The sequence below is a fragment of the Haliotis rubra genome, unplaced genomic scaffold, assembly GCF_003918875.1.
Source record: "Haliotis rubra isolate DU_JTF1 unplaced genomic scaffold, ASM391887v1 Scf239, whole genome shotgun sequence".
Lineage (NCBI taxonomy): Eukaryota > Metazoa > Mollusca > Gastropoda > Lepetellida > Haliotidae > Haliotis > Haliotis rubra.
Window position 1 is genome coordinate 504,713 of NW_025766436.1, and position 17,746 is coordinate 522,458.

Here is a 17,746-nt window from a genome sequence, read left to right on the forward strand (position 1 = left end):
AAACATATATATGCGAATACTAGTTGAGTGATACAAGCGACGGGGAGTCATTCTGGTTTTCGTCTGAGACGAATACCATCTGCAGAACAATAAAAACGGGAAGAATTGTTCGTGTCAATAGATTAACTTTGATTACATGGACGATCGTTCTCGTATGTTCCGATAAACCCATCGGTAAAAGCCCATGCAGCATAAAGAAGCAAGCACAAGAGGGAAACTGGTTCGCAAATCCCTGAAACGGGCGTTCAGCACTGGTCAAGTTGATAGAAGCGTCAATACATTCATGTGCGCTCGATGCCACCCACAGAAGCTAAAGATTTGTTCTGCACAACATTTGATACGTACACAAGCAAATCGCATTGCACACAACATCTGCTACTGGCTGGTATTTCTGTTCCGAGCATGTTTATATAAGTTCAAGCAACCCAATTCTTTCACATGGTCAATTTTCCCATTCACTATAACTCGCTCGTCCATGCTTATACGAAATATAAAACCCGGATGCTTTGTTTACTGAATCTACACAGGCAATTGTCCCACTGTTTGAACTGGATATATGGATCAGGGTTCTTAAACGGGACATATAACGTACTCACCCAATGGCGCAATGTCGTAAATAATACAGTGTAAGCATGTTCAAATATCTAGAGTGGTGAGATCTTGAAACAATAATCACTTTGGTTGTCGATCCGTCAGAGTGTCCCTTTGAAATCTCGACGCCAACCCGGAAATAAAATACATACGACAAATGTTGCACATCATCCTACGAATTCTCGACAGGAAAGGACACTGAGCTGTTGTCGGACCTGTTGTCTAACAAAGCTTCTTGTTTACTAAACGATTTTACCATGCAAATTAACAAACACTTATCACAATAATAAAGCCATTTACGATGTATTGATTGCGTGTTTATTCATTTCGATGAAACTTCCACGGGAGCAGATCGATCAGCCAGTATATGTGTAACGCTGTCATTGGTAGATAATCACGCCTCAAGTCACCAAGGGTTGTTCGGTGTGACAGCTGGTTACTTCACATTGGTCGGGGGCTTTAGCTCACCTAGTCTATAGCTCTTTGTGGTTGTTATGTTATTCTCCTGAATCACATAGATATCGATGGCAGCACATACAAATATGAATAACACCAAATCAAATGATAATTCATCAATAACATACTGAGATTTTTCTTTGGAAAGAGGACTGGAAAATATGTGCTACAAATTTGTCACACTATATATAGTAACAAAACATTGAACACAGACGGTGTTCGTTTTTAACATTGTTGCATCTAGCCGTATCAGAGGAAGGCCGGTTTTAGAGGTTCCTACTGTACTCAGTCAAAAACAGACGTTATGATTACACAATGCCATTTAGAAAGTGGTCAAATGTAACATATGTTATATTTGGGATTACACTTTCTCAGTAAAGAACAGATTCTAGTACTTGTTTTGGCTTGAGTGACGTTGAGTCCCATCCGAGATTCGAACCCACAACCTGAGAGTCAGGCACCTAATCACCAGCAAAACGAAACTCAAACCAACAATAGTACTAGAATCTGTAATTTACAAAGAAAGTGTAATCGCAAAATTGACATATGTTACAAATACAGACGTTTATAGTAATGTTTAACAGTAACCGTTATTAGGAGATATACCTCTCGGAACCGGGGTCCTGTCTCCGAACTATTTCTGGTAGACAGTGGTGCCCGATACCCCGTCAGATGTGTGTTTTGCTGCATTAAGTGTAAATAGTTATGAACGAACAACTCGAGTCATTTGCATAAAATGGAAGAGTGGGCAGAGATTCTCTAGGTAACTAAATTCTGCATTGAAAACACAATACGCATATCCCAATGGGACAAGGACAGGCCGATGCAAAATGGGAATTCTGGAAAACCAAATATGATTATAACCTGTACATTGTAAAATGTATGGAATACAAGTTACATAGAGACGTTAGGTTGTGGCTGGGAACAATGCTTCTCGATCAGATCGTACATCATACACGATGTGTGAATTTGGAATGCAACAATTTACGGCAAAATAATACTATTTTAAGGCTGACAAAAAATTGGACTTAGGCCACCATAAAATCAGGGTAGACTGGTCAACTCTGGATACGTACTTACGAATATACTGGATGCTTGTCTGATCGAAAACATTCAAACAATACATTATTTTCGAAACCTCAGAACTCTATACACAACAGCAGAGAGTCCCAAATGAAATCAATGGTATAGACATTAATGATATACTTATATACACTGAATGCAGACAGGCGTCCAGTCATACTCAGGATCAACAATGTCGATGAACTTGCGGATAGATGTACCGAACGGGCCTATTAGGCAAGTCATATACATCTGAACAACAGAAGAGTACTATCCATTTTCAGCAGTTTTCACGACCTTTTCTCCCTGTACCGCATACTTTCACTTTTGAGTCACAGGAGGATGTAGTTAGAATGGGTTCAATGTGGGTTACAGCACCATTCATATATGTTCCATAAACGCCCTTAACACCCATCATTAAGATGCTTCTGTTCATTGAAAACAAGGTCCGCAACAACTCTTAGTGGCATTGTGTTCAAGTCCGGAAATGATTTGTGACGCAGAACGCTCAAAAACAGCTACCACCCCCATAACACCTCACTGGGCATAGATGAAGTGCGTCATCACGTCTGCAGTATATGTCTCTGGTAAATATGTAGTGAGTTGATATTTTCCAAATCTAAAAAGTAATTGCAGTCAAAAGTCCATCCAGTTTTTTAGCTTTCAATAATCCGTTCAGGTACATGTATTGTGTTTGGGACCACGGATACATTGCCAGAGACGTAATAAAAGAGACCAATATAATAAAGTGACCGACTACTAAACTATGTGTAATGATTCCATTACACAAGGAAGTGTGATGCAATCATATTTGCAATTTCAATCCTTTTGCCAAATGCATGTCGAATGGCATGTCCAAATCTCTAAGCCTAACCTCTACCAGCTGACATACAGCCTAACCTCTACCAGCTGACATACAGCCTAGCCGCTACCAGCTGACATACAGCCTAGCCTCTACCAGCTGACATACAGCCTAGCCTCTACCAGCTGACATACAGCCTAGCCTCTACCAGCTGACATACAGCCTAACCTCTACCAGCTGACATACAGCCTAACCTCTACCAGCTGACATACAGCCTAACCTCTACCAGCTGACATACAGCCTAACCTCTACCAGCTGACATACAGCCTAACCTCTACCAGCTGACATACAGCCTAACCTCTACCAGCTGACATACAGCCTAGCCTCTACCAGCTGACATGCAGCCTAGCCTCTACCAGCTGACATACAGCCTAGCCTCTACCAGCTGACATACAGCCTAGCCTCTACCAGCTGACATACAGCCTAACCTCTACCAGCTGACATACAGCCTAGCCTCTACCAGCTGACATACAGCCTAGCCTCTACCAGCTGACATACAGCCTAACCTCTACCAGCTGACATACAGCCTACATACCTCTACCAGCTGACATACAGCCTAACCTCTACCAGCTGACATACAGCCTAACCTCTACCAGCTGACATACAGCCTAACCTCTACCAGCTGACATACAGCCTAACCTCTACCAGCTGACATACAGCCTAACCTCTACCAGCTGACATACAGCCTAGCCTCTACCAGCTGACATACAGCCTAACCTCTACCAGCTGACATACAGCCTAACCTCTACCAGCTGACATACAGCCTAACCTCTACCAGCTGACATACAGCCTAGCCTCGGACACCACTAAAACGTAGAGGCTGCATATGAGATAACGTCGTTTTAAACATTATTCCAGGTAGATCACTGCGTGTCACCGTTATCTGTGTGTGTGTAGGGGGGAGGGGGGGAGGTGAAGCTATGAGGCACTACATGCATCCGCTTTACAAGACGTGACATTGTTTTTGAGACTGTTCTATCCAGAGCTAGATACAGTAGTACGCCCTCTTGTCGCCCAGCTTGTGTTTATTTAGATCAGCACAATAGTACAGCATGCATGTATTAATCACTAATTTGTTAAACATGGTTTACCCCGACATTTAGTCTTTGAAGTACCAGAGACCATATATCCATATCTGTATATGGTCAACGGTTTACCGATATCGGTATATGGTCTCTGGAACTACTTTGATAATGTATGTCCACAAATCGCGATCGGCACTACATCGAATGACTCTGTCACCCTTTGACCCCTCAATTTGGTGTTACCCCAGTCACAATATACCTGTGTCACCTGGAATCTGGACTTATGAAAGATAATGCTGTAATCGCCAGTTAAAATGTGTCGGCGGAGATAAACAATCGGCTCACGCGGAAGCGGAAACACGTGGAGTTTTCTACGTGTGTCTCAGAGAGCAGACGACACACATGTCAGTGTGTTCAGACAGCGATGAATTCGTCTGTAATGCGTTATATTAATGCTTGAGTGGTTCATGTCACTGAGATGAGTTCGCGATTCGAAACCATGCCACACTGTATAGAGATATAGACACATAAAGCGAAAAATGTCCGTCCGTTTGTGTATATACGTCCTGATTAGGCTACATACGTTTCGAGCTGGATGCACGCTGATACAATAAACACGTTGATGACAACCAGCAAGGATGGTCATGCGTCAAGTTGGCGTCTATACGTTGTAATAAACATGCAATAGAGTATTCGGAATGCTGTAAACTTTACAAGAAACAGGACTATTTCCCGGAGATAGAGTACACCATACTGACCAGTACAGTTTCACTGGAGTTGGGTAGTGGAGCACCCGTCCCTCTGCCTGCAAACATTGGTCGAAACATATACTCTACTTAAACATCCATACGTACATTTATCGCACGGCGGCATGAAGCGTTCAGATACCCACTTACCTAAGACTTTAAGCTGCGCAACATGCACGGAGACGGCTACTGTTACCCCGACTTCAAGCATGCAGGGGAGAAGAATGTGTGTAGAAACACCATGTAATGACAAGTGCACAATACAGCCAGGGTGTGGGCAGGCGCATGTCACTGCTAACGGCATGTATGAAAGGGCTCTCCGAGCATTGTTGAAGTTGTATCATTTGTCACACGGTTACACATGGGGGACACGCACACAGGCCGGCGGTGTCGTCATGTGCCTGAGTCACAAGCGAGACGTCAGCAGATACTTTATAGAGCGTGTATTGATTTGTCAAACTATATATGGTGTTGCATGTACTATTCTCACTGTGCGCTGATACATATCCGTCAGCTGGAGTTAATTCTTTACCAAAGCAGAAACAAGGCAAAGGTTGAGCGACTCATCCTATTTCTGTCACAGAGAGCGAGTATCTTCACAAGTCGCACACATGACGATCTTAAAAGCATTTCCTCTCCAAACAGGCTTGGGTTTGACAAAACCTCCCCTAGAAATTGGCAATGGATGTCTGACAAAACCCTGTTTGGTAACCGGAGACGCCACTTCCACAAAAGATAGGTGGTGTAACAGCTCAATTACCAATGCCAATATCTAACAAATGTTATATTTGGGATTACACTTTCTCTGTAAAGTACAGATTCTACAATTTTTGTTGGGTTGAGTCCCATGCGGGATTCGAGCTCACACCCCAGAGTCAGGCACCTAATCGCCAGCACACAAAGTCAGACGCCTAACCAAGTCAACCACCGCGGCTTCCAAATTATTGCATTTGTTACATTTGACCACTTTCTAAATGGCATTGTGTATTCAATGTCAATATCGTCCGGCAGAAGTGACGAAATAACCACACTGTTGTTCTAAAGGTCCAGCAAAGATCGGTCGAACTGGGTAAGTGATATCAGCTGGGTCTTGTCCTGTAGTCCCCTATCTCGTCCGAGACATGTTCTTTTCAGGACAGGTCTGGGGAGACGGCCACGGTATTGAAGCAGTGCTACTACCCAAAACAGCCTGTTGCAACACTGGCAACAACACAATGGGTGGACGATATCCTGCTGCAACGTGAACTCGCGTCCGTGCCAAGGGTATAACGTGATCTCGAAAGATCGTCTTAGTAGCGTGCTTAATTCAAATTGCCACTATAGTCTGTTTGCAGTGAAAACGTACCGATGAATTTCACTTTAAACAAAAAAGTAAATCAAATAAAGTGAAATTAAGAATCCTCATAACTTTACCTTGCCAATTGAAGAGTAAAATCTCAGAAGTTTATTCAACTTAGGTTAACAAACGATCATAGTTTCAAATCGCTATTATTGGTTTGTATTACAAGGGGGTAAGCACATTAAATGAAACCCCGAGAACAAGAAAGGTTGGTTTCTACGGTAGTCTAAGTTAACGCTCATCACGCACCGCACGTCTTTTTGTTTCACTGTTCCAACTACTGCGCCTACCCACTTGCAATACAAACCAATAATAGCGATTTGAAACTATGATCGTTTGTTAACCTAAGTTGAATAAAATTCTGATATTTAAATGTTCAATTGGCAAGGTGAAATTATGAGGATTCGCAATCTTAATTTCACTTTATTTGATTTACATTTTTGTTAAAAGTGAAATTCATCTGTACGTTTCACTGCAAACATACTATAGCAAGACGAGTTGTGCTCTCCAGTCAGTTGTGATGTCACTCCATATTTCCATTTCCAAACTGTCGACTTTGAGTAACGCCAGCATTGCTAAAGCCTCCTCCAGGACGCCTGTATACCATTGCGGACCATCCGAAACGTCCAAATGAATCCTTGGCTCTTATCTGGGTCCCGTTGTACAAAACAACCTTAGCGCTAAGGTTACCCTAGCTCCTTAATTTTTAACCTTAGGCCTATGTACAACGGGACCCTGGAAACAATCCACTGTCCGAGTCTTTTCTTCAGAATCTCAGATACTGTCTCCACCAAGCTAGACCTATCTGCCTATCGCTGAACGTCGGGTCCTGATGTGCTCCCTCAACCGGTTACGTGCGGTTCTGCCACGAACTGCACTTAACATGATCTCATTTGAGATGTAATGACATGTATCAAGCGTTTATTTTCTCATGAATACTAAAAGCACTTGTTTGCTAAAAAATCACTTCTGACCCGAAACTTAAGGGTCAACAGTGCCTTTGAAAGCCTGAGGCCTTCAACAATACCCCTCCATACGTTCTAACCATGGCATTCTTCGTTCACTTACAGTTCCTGTTGTTACATATAGGACTGGCTATACACACACATGTACCAGCTGATCTGTCTCCTAATTCTTGGACGTCTCCATACTCCTGGGCGTCTCCACTCTCCTGGACGTCTCCTCACTCCTGGGCGTCTCTACACGTACTCCTGGGCGTCTCCGCTCTCTTTGGCGTCTCCACGCTCCTTGGCGTCTCCACTCTCCTGGACGTCTCCTCACTCCTGGGCGTCTCTACACGTACTCCTGGGCGTCTCCACGCTCCTGGGCGTCTCCACTCTCCTGGACGTCTCCACACTCCTGGGCGTCTCTACACGTACTCCTGGGCGTCTCCACGTTCCTGGGCGTCTCCACTCTCCTGGACGTCTCCTCACTCCTGGGCGTCTCTACACGTACTCCTGGGCGTCTCCACGCTCCTGGGCGTCTCCACTCTCCTGGGCGTCTCTACGCGTACTCCTGGGCGTCTCCACGCTCCTGGGCGTCTCCACTCTCCTGGACGTCTCCTCACTCCTGGGCGTCTCTACACGTACTCCTGGGCGACTCCACGCTCCTGGGCGTCTCCACTCTCCTGGGCGTCTCTACACGTACTCCTGGACGTCTCCACTCTCCTGGACGTCTCCTCACTCCTGGGCGTCTCTACACGTACTCCTGGGCGTCTCCACTCTCCTGGACGTCTCCTCACTCCTGGGCGTCTCTACACGTACTCCTGGGCGTCTCCGCTCTCCTTGGCGTCTCCACACTCCTGGGCATCTCCACACTCCTGGGCGTCTCCACGCTCCTGGGCGTCTCTACACGTACTCCTGGGCGTCTCAGCTCTCCTGGGCGTCTCCACACTCCTGGGCATCTCCACACTCCTGGGCATCTCCACACTCCTGGGCGTCTCCTCACTCCTTGGCGTCTCTACACGTACTCCTGGGCGTCTCCGCTCTCCTCGGCGTCTCCACACTCCTGGGCGGATGGGTACTGCTGTCCCTGGATGTGAGATGTGAAAGAAAGCAATGGAGACGCACTGTCCGCAGTTTGTTTTGTGTCGTCGCCATCGACAATCTGCACGCGAAAACATGTGATGCCAGATGATACGGCTTCCATAAGACTAGCCTATTCAAGTTATAACAAATCGTGCTTGATGATAGTAAACCTGAAGAGGTCTAGGATGTTTTTCCAACTTAGAAAACACAACACGGGTATGATGCTGATTAACCAAGAACTCTGATCCAAGGGAATATATTACACGTCCAAAAGACACAACAAAAAGTCACAATCCACATTACCTCGTGTTGATCACTGGAGATCACGGTCAGGTTGTCATAACAAACAGAGCTCGTTGGCGGAATAACGTTATCTTGTTTTTGTAGAAAAACAAGATTTCACATCAGTCCGCTTTTCAACCAACCGAGCCCCACCCCAAGACTACGTGAACTTCCACGTACGTCTCATTATTTGTGGAGAGATAAGACGAGATCCTGTCATCGCAATTCAGTGGATTTAAGTACAGGTACTTTGAAGAACTCGCGATTCATTCCTTTGGGCGCTGAAAGTATTGTCTCTGAGCCGAAATGATACTGCAGTCCTGTAAATGACACACCGAAAGCCTCCATACGAACCATGTTACGACATCCTAAACGGGCATTATCTGACAATGTCAATGACAATGACAATACTTTATTACCTGTGAGGGATTCTTGTGTAAAGTACAGAGCTCAAACATTGCTAACATGATTAAATTATTTCCATACAATAAATAACACACATATAGCACGCTAACAAGGTAAGACAAACACTAGGAATCATTTAAAAGATTAATACTGGCGGGAACAAAGGATTTCATGGCACGATTAGATTTTAAACGGGGTAAATTATAACGCCGCCTAGAAGGCAGTAATTTATGCTCATGGTGGATGGGATGATCTGGATCAGATATAATCTTACGGGCTGACTTGAGAACTCTTTCTTCATATATTTCATTTAGGTTACCAAAAGATACACCTGCAACTTTACTGGTTAATAAAACAATTCTGGTGAGACAGTTTCTGTTTTTACGGGACAAGGTTCCATACCTGCATTGTACAGAAAAAGCTAGAACGCTCTGTATAAAGCACTGATAGAAAAGACACATAATTGATTGATTAACATGGAAAGATCTCAATTTGCACAAGACGTGTAACCTTGTAATCTGCTTGTTAGAAAGTATATCGACTACGTACGCAGTAAAGTATTGAGCGTCGACAAAGCACATTTGTCTGATTAAAAATCCTTGGATCACATGATCACTTGCAAATATTACGCTTACCGTTTTCTACTTCAATTAGAATGTTTTCTGACTTCTTTATTCGCTCTTTATTCTTTTACGAATATGTATCGAGTATATCCATGTTCAGATGACGTCACATGCTATATGACGTCATTCCTGGCGCGTGATAAAGATCCAGCGTTACACTCACTATTCTTACCACAGGAATCTGTAGTTCTGTGTGATAATATCATCAGTTATCATATCGTTTGGACAAGAAACGGCAATGCCTATTCTGATAATTTTGTCCATCAATCAATACATCATGTAAAAGTTTTAATATAAATAATAATAGGAACCGTCCATTATAAAGCAGTTCAAATATTGGTGTAGGAATGGGCTCCGTATGCTTCATTACATAAACCTAATCCTGTGTGATCAGTGAGGGAAACCCCTTAGTCAGCACTAAACTTACGAATCAAGATTTTCCACATCACGACAGCATTTTTCTTTGTTCAACTTGTGTACACATCCTTATTTGACCTTCGTTGTGGTTTCTCTCTGTGTGTATGGTGTAGCCTATACGTGATGCCTGTGTGTGTGATGTGTGTGATATTTATGCGTGATGTTTGTGTGTGATATGTGTGATGGTTTAGTATGACGTCTGTGATGTACCCGTGATGTTTGTGTGAAAGGAGGGAGCTGGGGTGGTGTTTTTGCTTCCGAGAGTTCTCGGTATGTAAGTTTAAGAAAACATAGTATGAAGTAGGTTCTTGTGTGTAAAACAAACCATTTATGTCATTCCAAGCAAATGATCAATTAAACGGCCTTCCATTCCACTGTCGTTTCTGCCTTAATATACGATATATGAACAATTGAATAAATAGAGAATCTCACCAAAGTGTCTTCTAATATCAATTATATCAACACGAGTTGATAAAGTTACAAATATCCGAGGCTTGCCGATGATATTTTTACTTTTATCAACGAGTGTTGATATAATTGATATCCGTAGACACGAGGGTGAGATTCTATTTATCATAAAAAATCACTCTTCATTAGTTTTCAATGAAACATGTACAGCTCTGAACATTGTACTACCATTAAATTATACATGCGATACGCGATGAATGTTAACACTTGAGCTCAGGTACGTATCAGGTACTTGATACGTACCTTTGGCCACCAGTTGCCTGTGACGTCATACCGCACACTGCATGGTCTGTACTAAAATAGCTTACAGTCAGTCACTGATACATACCCCAGCCACGTTTACAGTCAGTCACTGATACATACCCCAGTCACGTTTACAGTCAGTCACTGATACATACCCCAGCCACGTTTACAGTCAGTCACTGATACATACCCCAGCCACGTTTACCCCAGCCACGTTCACACAGTCAGTCACTGATACATACCCCAGCCACGTTTACAGTCAGTCACTGATACATACCCCAGCCACGTTTACACAGTCAGTCACTGATACATACCCCAGCCACGTTTACAGTCAGTCACTGATACATACCCCAGCCACGTTTACAGTCAGTCACTGATACATACCCCAGCCACGTTTACAGTCAGTCACTGATACATACCCCAGCCACGTTTACAGTCAGTCACTGATACATACCCCAGTCACGTTTACAGTCAGTCACTGATACATACCCCAGTCACGTTTACAGTCAGTCACTGATACATACCCCAGCCACGTTTACAGTCAGTCACTGATACATACCCCAGCCACGTTTACAGTCAGTCACTGATACATACCCCAGCCACGTTTACAGTCAGTCACTGATACATACCCCAGCCACGTTTATCTTTGCACACAAGCACAATGCACACCATAATGTCATCGCTTGACGTGTTGCCTTCACACAAACATTATCTTCCTAACTCATGACAATCATACAGATTACTAGTGTTGGCCCCAACAACATTATCTTCCTAACTCATGACACTTATACAGATTACTAGTGTTGGCCCCAACAACATTATCTTCCTAACTCATGACACTTATACAGATTACTAGTGTTGGCCCCAACAACATTATCTTCCTAACTCATGACACTTATACAGATTACTAGTGTTGGCCCCAATAACATTATCTTCCTAACTCATGACACTTATACAGATTACTAGTGTTGGCCCCAACAACATTATCTTCCTAACTCATGACACTTATACAGATTACTAGTGTTGGCCCCAACAACATTATCTTCCTAACTCATGACACTTATACAGATTACTAGTGTTGGCCCCAACAACATTATCTTCCTAACTCATGACACTTATACAGATTACTAGTGTTGGCCCCAACAACATTATCTTCCTAACTCATGACACTTATACAGATTACTAGTGTTGGCCCCAACAACATTATCTTCCTAACTCATGACACTTATACAGATTACTAGTGTTGGCCCCAACAACATTATCTTCCTAACTCATGACACTTATACAGATTACTAGTGTTGGCCCCAACAACATTATCATCCTAACTCATGACACTTATACAGATTACTAGTGTTGGCCCCAACAACATTATCATCCTAACTCATGACACTTATACAGATTACTAGTGTTGGCCCCAACAACATTATCTTCTTTCAAATGATATACCACTGCACGATCAACACGGTGTTGTATAGGCTGCACCAGGTCATGTTGACACGAGTGGTTATATGTACTACTCCACGATCAACACGGTGTTGTTTAGGCTGCACCAGGTCATGACCGCGGTGGTTGACACTCCACGATCGATCAACGCGGTTGTTGTATATATGACACGAGTGGTTATATTTACTACTCCACGATCAACACGGTGTTGTATAGGCTGCACCAGGTCATGTTGACACGAGTGGTTATATGTACTACTCCACGATCAACACGGTGTTGTTTAGGCTGCACCAGGTCATGTTGACACGAGTGGTTATATGTACTACTCCACGATCAATCAACGGTGTTGTTTAGGCTGCACCAGGTCATGTTGACACAGTAGGCTGCACCAGGTCATGTTGTTTAGGCGCACCAGGTCATGTTGACACGAGTGGTTATATGTACTACTCCACGATCAACACGGTGTTGTTTAGGCTGCACCAGGTCATGTTGACACGGTGGTTATATGTACTACTCCACGCGATCAACACGGTGTTGTTTAGGCTGCACCAGGTCATGTTGACGCGGTGGTTATATGTACTACTCCACGATCAACGCGGTGTTGTTTAGGCTGCACCAGGTCATGTTGACCGCGGTGGTTATATGTACTACTCCACGATCAACACGGTGTTGTTTAGGCTGCACCAGGTCATGTTGACACGAGTGGTTATATGTACTACTCCACGATCAACACGGTGTTGTTTAGGCTGCACCAGGTCATGTTGACACGAGTGGTTATATGTACTACTCCACGATCAACACGGTGTTGTTGTTAGGCTGCACCAGGTCATGTTGACACGAGTGGTTATATGTACTACTCCACGATCAACACGGTGTTGTTTAGGCTGCACCAGGTCATGTTGACACGAGTGGTTATATGTACTACTCCACGATCAACACGGTGTTGTTTAGGCTGCACCAGGTCATGTTGACACGAGTGGTTATATGTACTACTCCACGATCAACACGGTGTTGTTTAGGCTGCACCAGGTCATGTTGACACGAGTGGTTATATGTACTACTCCACGATCAACACGGTGTTGTTTAGGCTGCACCAGGTCATGTTGACACGAGTGGTTATATGTACTACTCCACGATCAACACGGTGTTGTTTAGGCTGCACCAGGTCATGTTGACACGAGTGGTTATATGTACTACTCCACGATCAACACGGTGTTGTTTAGGCTGCACCAGGTCATGTTGACACGAGTGGTTATATGTACTACTCCACGATCAACACGGTGTTGTTTAGGCTGCACCAGGTCATGTTGACACGAGTGGTTATATGTACTACTCCACGATCAACACGGTGTTGTTTAGGCTGCACCAGGTCATGTTGACACGAGTGGTTATATGTACTACTCCACGATCAACACGGTGTTGTTTAGGCTGCACCAGGTCATGTTGACACGAGTGGTTATATGTACTACTCCACGATCAACACGGTGTTGTTTAGGCTGCACCAGGTCATGTTGACACGAGTGGTTATATGTACTACTCCACGATCAACACGGTGTTGTTTAGGCTGCACCAGGTCATGTTGACACGATCAACACGGTGTTGTTTAGGCTGCACCAGGTCATGTTGACACGAAAGTGGTTATATGTACTACTCCACGATCAACACGGTGTTGTATAGGCTGCACCAGGTCATGTTGACACGAGTGGTTATATGTACTACTCCACGATCAACACGGTGTTGTATAGGCTGCACCAGGTCATGTTGACACGAGTGGTTATATGTACTACTCCACGATCAACACGGTGTTGTTTAGGCTGCACCAGGTCATGTTGACACGAGTGGTTATATGTACTACTCCAACAATGTTAAAGAACATCCAAACTTCGAGGGTTGTGTGATTCAGTGTGTAAAATAATAACAGGTTAACTATAGTCGCATGAAAAAAGGCGAGTGACCTTAAACTTTCTTTTGCACTACTTCGTGGTAAGCTTGTTTGTGTGACTGCCTGGGCCCCGTTCCTCAAAGCGACCGTAGCTCTAAGATGATCGTATCTCTTATACTTTAACATAGACTTTGGACAGTCGGAGCGCGCTACGATCGCTTTGAGGAACGGGGCCCTGTTTCTGTGTCCCCTGTTGACCACATCCCCGCCCACCCCTACACCGACGCATCTGGTCGTCGGCACTGACCATTGCGACTACATATAAGTTAATAGACATATTAATTAGGTACTTTCAATTTTGTGAAACGTTTTGACAATATCTGAGTTACATATATACAGATGGACCCGTGAAGATCCGGGTTAGAATTAATCTTCAGTAACCCATGCTTGTCGTAAGAAGCGAATAACGGGATCGGGTGGGCACGCTTGTGGACTCGAATGACACATGTCATCGGTTCCCAATTGCGTAGATCGATGCTCATGGTGTTAATCACTGGATTGTCAGGACCAGACTCGATTATCTATAGCTGCCATATATGAGGAATATTGCTGAGTGCGGCGTTAAACAACCAACCAACTACATACAGATGATCGGGTATGCCAGAAGACAGTGTAGACATGAACACCACTACAGTAACACTGACGACTAAACTAGCAACTACATACAGATGATCGGGTATGCCAGAAGACAGTGTAGACATGAACACCACTACAGTAACACTGACGACTAAACTAGCAACTACATACAGATGATCGGGTATGCCAGAAGACAGTGTAGACATGAACACCACTACAGTAACACTGACGACTAAACTAGCAACTACATACAGATGATCGGGTATGCCAGAAGACAGTGTAGACATGAACACCACTACAGTAACACTGACGACTAAACTAGCAACTACATACAGATGATCGGATCGGGTATGCCAGAAGACAGTGTAGACATGAACACCACTACAGTAACACTGACGACTAAACTAGCAACTACATACAGATGATCGGGTATGCCAGAAGACAGTGTAGACATGAACACCACTACAGTAACACTGACGACTAAACTAGCAACTACATACAGATGATCGGGTATGCCAGAAGACAGTGTAGACATGAACACCACTACAGTAACACTGACGACTAAACTAGCAACTACATACAGATGATCGGGTATGCCAGAAGACAGTGTAGACATGAACACCACTACAGTAACACTGACGACTAAACTAGCAACTACATACAGATGATCGGGTATGCCAGAAGACAGTGTAGACATGAACACCACTACAGTAACACTGACGACTAAACTAGCAACTACATACAGATGATCGGGTATGCCAGAAGACAGTGTAGACATGAACACCACTACAGTAACACTGACGACTAAACTAGCAACTACATACAGATGATCGGGTATGCCAGAAGACAGTGTAGACATGAACACCACTACAGTAACACTGACGACTAAACTAGCAACTACATACAGATGATCGGGTATGCCAGAAGACAGTGTAGACATGAACACCACTACAGTAACACTGACGACTAAACTAGCAACTACATACAGATGATCGGGTATGCCAGAAGACAGTGTAGACATGAACACCACTACAGTAACACTGACGACTAAACTAGCAACTACATACAGATGATCGGGTATGCCAGAAGACAGTGTAGACATGAACACCACTACAGTAACACTGACGACTAAACTAGCAACTACATACAGATGATCGGGGTATGCCAGAAGACAGTGTAGACATGAACACCACTACAGTAACACTGACGACTAAACTAGCAACTACATACAGATGATCGGGTATGCCAGAAGACACACAGTGTAGACATGAACACCACTACAGTAACACTGACGACTAAACTAGCAACTACATACAGATGATCGGGTATGCCAGAAGACAGAAGTGTGTAGACATGAACACCACTACAGTAACACTGACGACTAAACTAGCAACTACATACAGATGATCGGGTATGCCAGAAGACACAGTGTAGACATGAACACCACTACAGTAACACTGACTACTAAACTAGCAACTACATACAGATGATCGGGTATGCCAGAAGACAGTGTAGACATGAACACCACTACAGTAACACTGACGACTAAACTAGCAACTACATACAGATGATCGGGTATGCCAGAAGACAGTGTAGACATGAACACCACTACAGTAACACTGACGACTAAACTAGCAACTACATACAGATGATCGGGTATGCCAGAAGACACAGTGTAGACATGAACACCACTACAGTAACACTGACGACTAAACTAGCAACTACATACAGATGATCGGGTATGCCAGAAGACAGTGTAGACATGAACACCACTACAGTAACACTGATGATCGGGTACTAAACTAGCAACTACATACAGATGATCGGTATGCCAGAAGACACAGTGTAGACATGAACACCACTACAGTAACACTGACTCGACTAAACTAGCAACTACATACAGATGATCGGTATGCCAGAAGACAGTGTAGACATGAACACCACTACAGTAACACTGACGACTAAACTAGCAACTACATACAGATGATCGGGTATGCCAGAAGACAGTGTAGACATGAACACCACTACAGTAACACTGACGACTAAACTAGCAACTACATACAGATGATCGGGTATGCCAGAAGACAGTGTAGACATGAACACCACTACAGTAACACTGACGACTAAACTAGCAACTACATACAGATGATGGGTATGGTATGCCAGAAGACAGTGTAGACATGAACACCACTACAGTAACACTGACGACTAAACTAGCAACTAGCAACAGATGATGAGATGATCGGCATGCCAGAAGACAGTGTAGACATGAACACCACTACAGTAACACTGACGACTAAACTAGCAACTACATACAGATGATCGGGTATGCCAGAAGACAGTGTAGACATGAACACCACTACAGTAACACTGACGACTAAACTAGCAACTACATACAGATGATCGGGTATGCCAGAAGACAGTGTAGACATGAACACCACTACAGTAACACTGACTACTAAACTAGCAACTACATACAGATGATCGGGTATGCCAGAAGACACAGTGTAGACATGAACACCACAACAGTAACACTGACGACTAAACTAGCAACTACATACAGATGATCGGGTATGCCAGAAGACAGTGTAGACATGAACACCACTACAGTAACACTGACGACTAAACTAGCAACTACACATCTCTAACCACGCGAGTCATCAGAACGCTGTGAGCCCACACTGCTGGATAAGTTCTGTTGGATAAAATTCACAAGATATAATTCCACACGAACACACGGTGATGTAATCAGATGTGAAATCCAAACTATAAACAGCACATTACTTCCTGCATTACAGACGTCGGGTTCGCCGGACTGTACGTGTCGTGTCAAACAGCATGGTATATTACATCACCGCTGTGGACGTCACAGGTGTCTGTCGGGTTGGAATCTGTACCATGCAGGCTGGTGATTTGAACACCGTATAAAACTTAACAGCTGCCATAATGCTCCAGGAAAGTCAGTATACAATTGATTACGTGATAACTTCTCACGTAAAAGGCCATTACCCACACGAGAGGAGTGACCAATTAATCCTTTGGTCAAAGGGAGACAACTCTTCACTACCTGAGGTTGACAGACGCGACCTACTTTCAACTACACTTTTTCTCCTTTGTTGACATTCTCCTATCATTTGGGTCCCACCTGAAGCGTGAATCAGACCTCACACAGCAGGATTCCGACAGGCAGCACAGCCATGGAAGGTATGTTAATATACAACTTGTCTATGATACCTGTA

The 17,746-nt window shown here is 43.9% G+C and overlaps 1 protein-coding gene across 1 annotated transcript in view; it reads left to right on the forward strand.

The window, feature by feature from the left end:
* Positions 1-17,118: 17,118 nt before the first annotated feature.
* Positions 17,119-17,746, forward strand: part of LOC124278521 — a 33,791-nt gene continuing 33,163 nt past the window's right edge. Inside the window, exon 1 of the mRNA XM_046714242.1 lies at positions 17,119-17,711. The gene's annotated coding sequence lies outside the window, so the exon portion shown is untranslated. The remainder of the gene's footprint in view (positions 17,712-17,746) is intronic.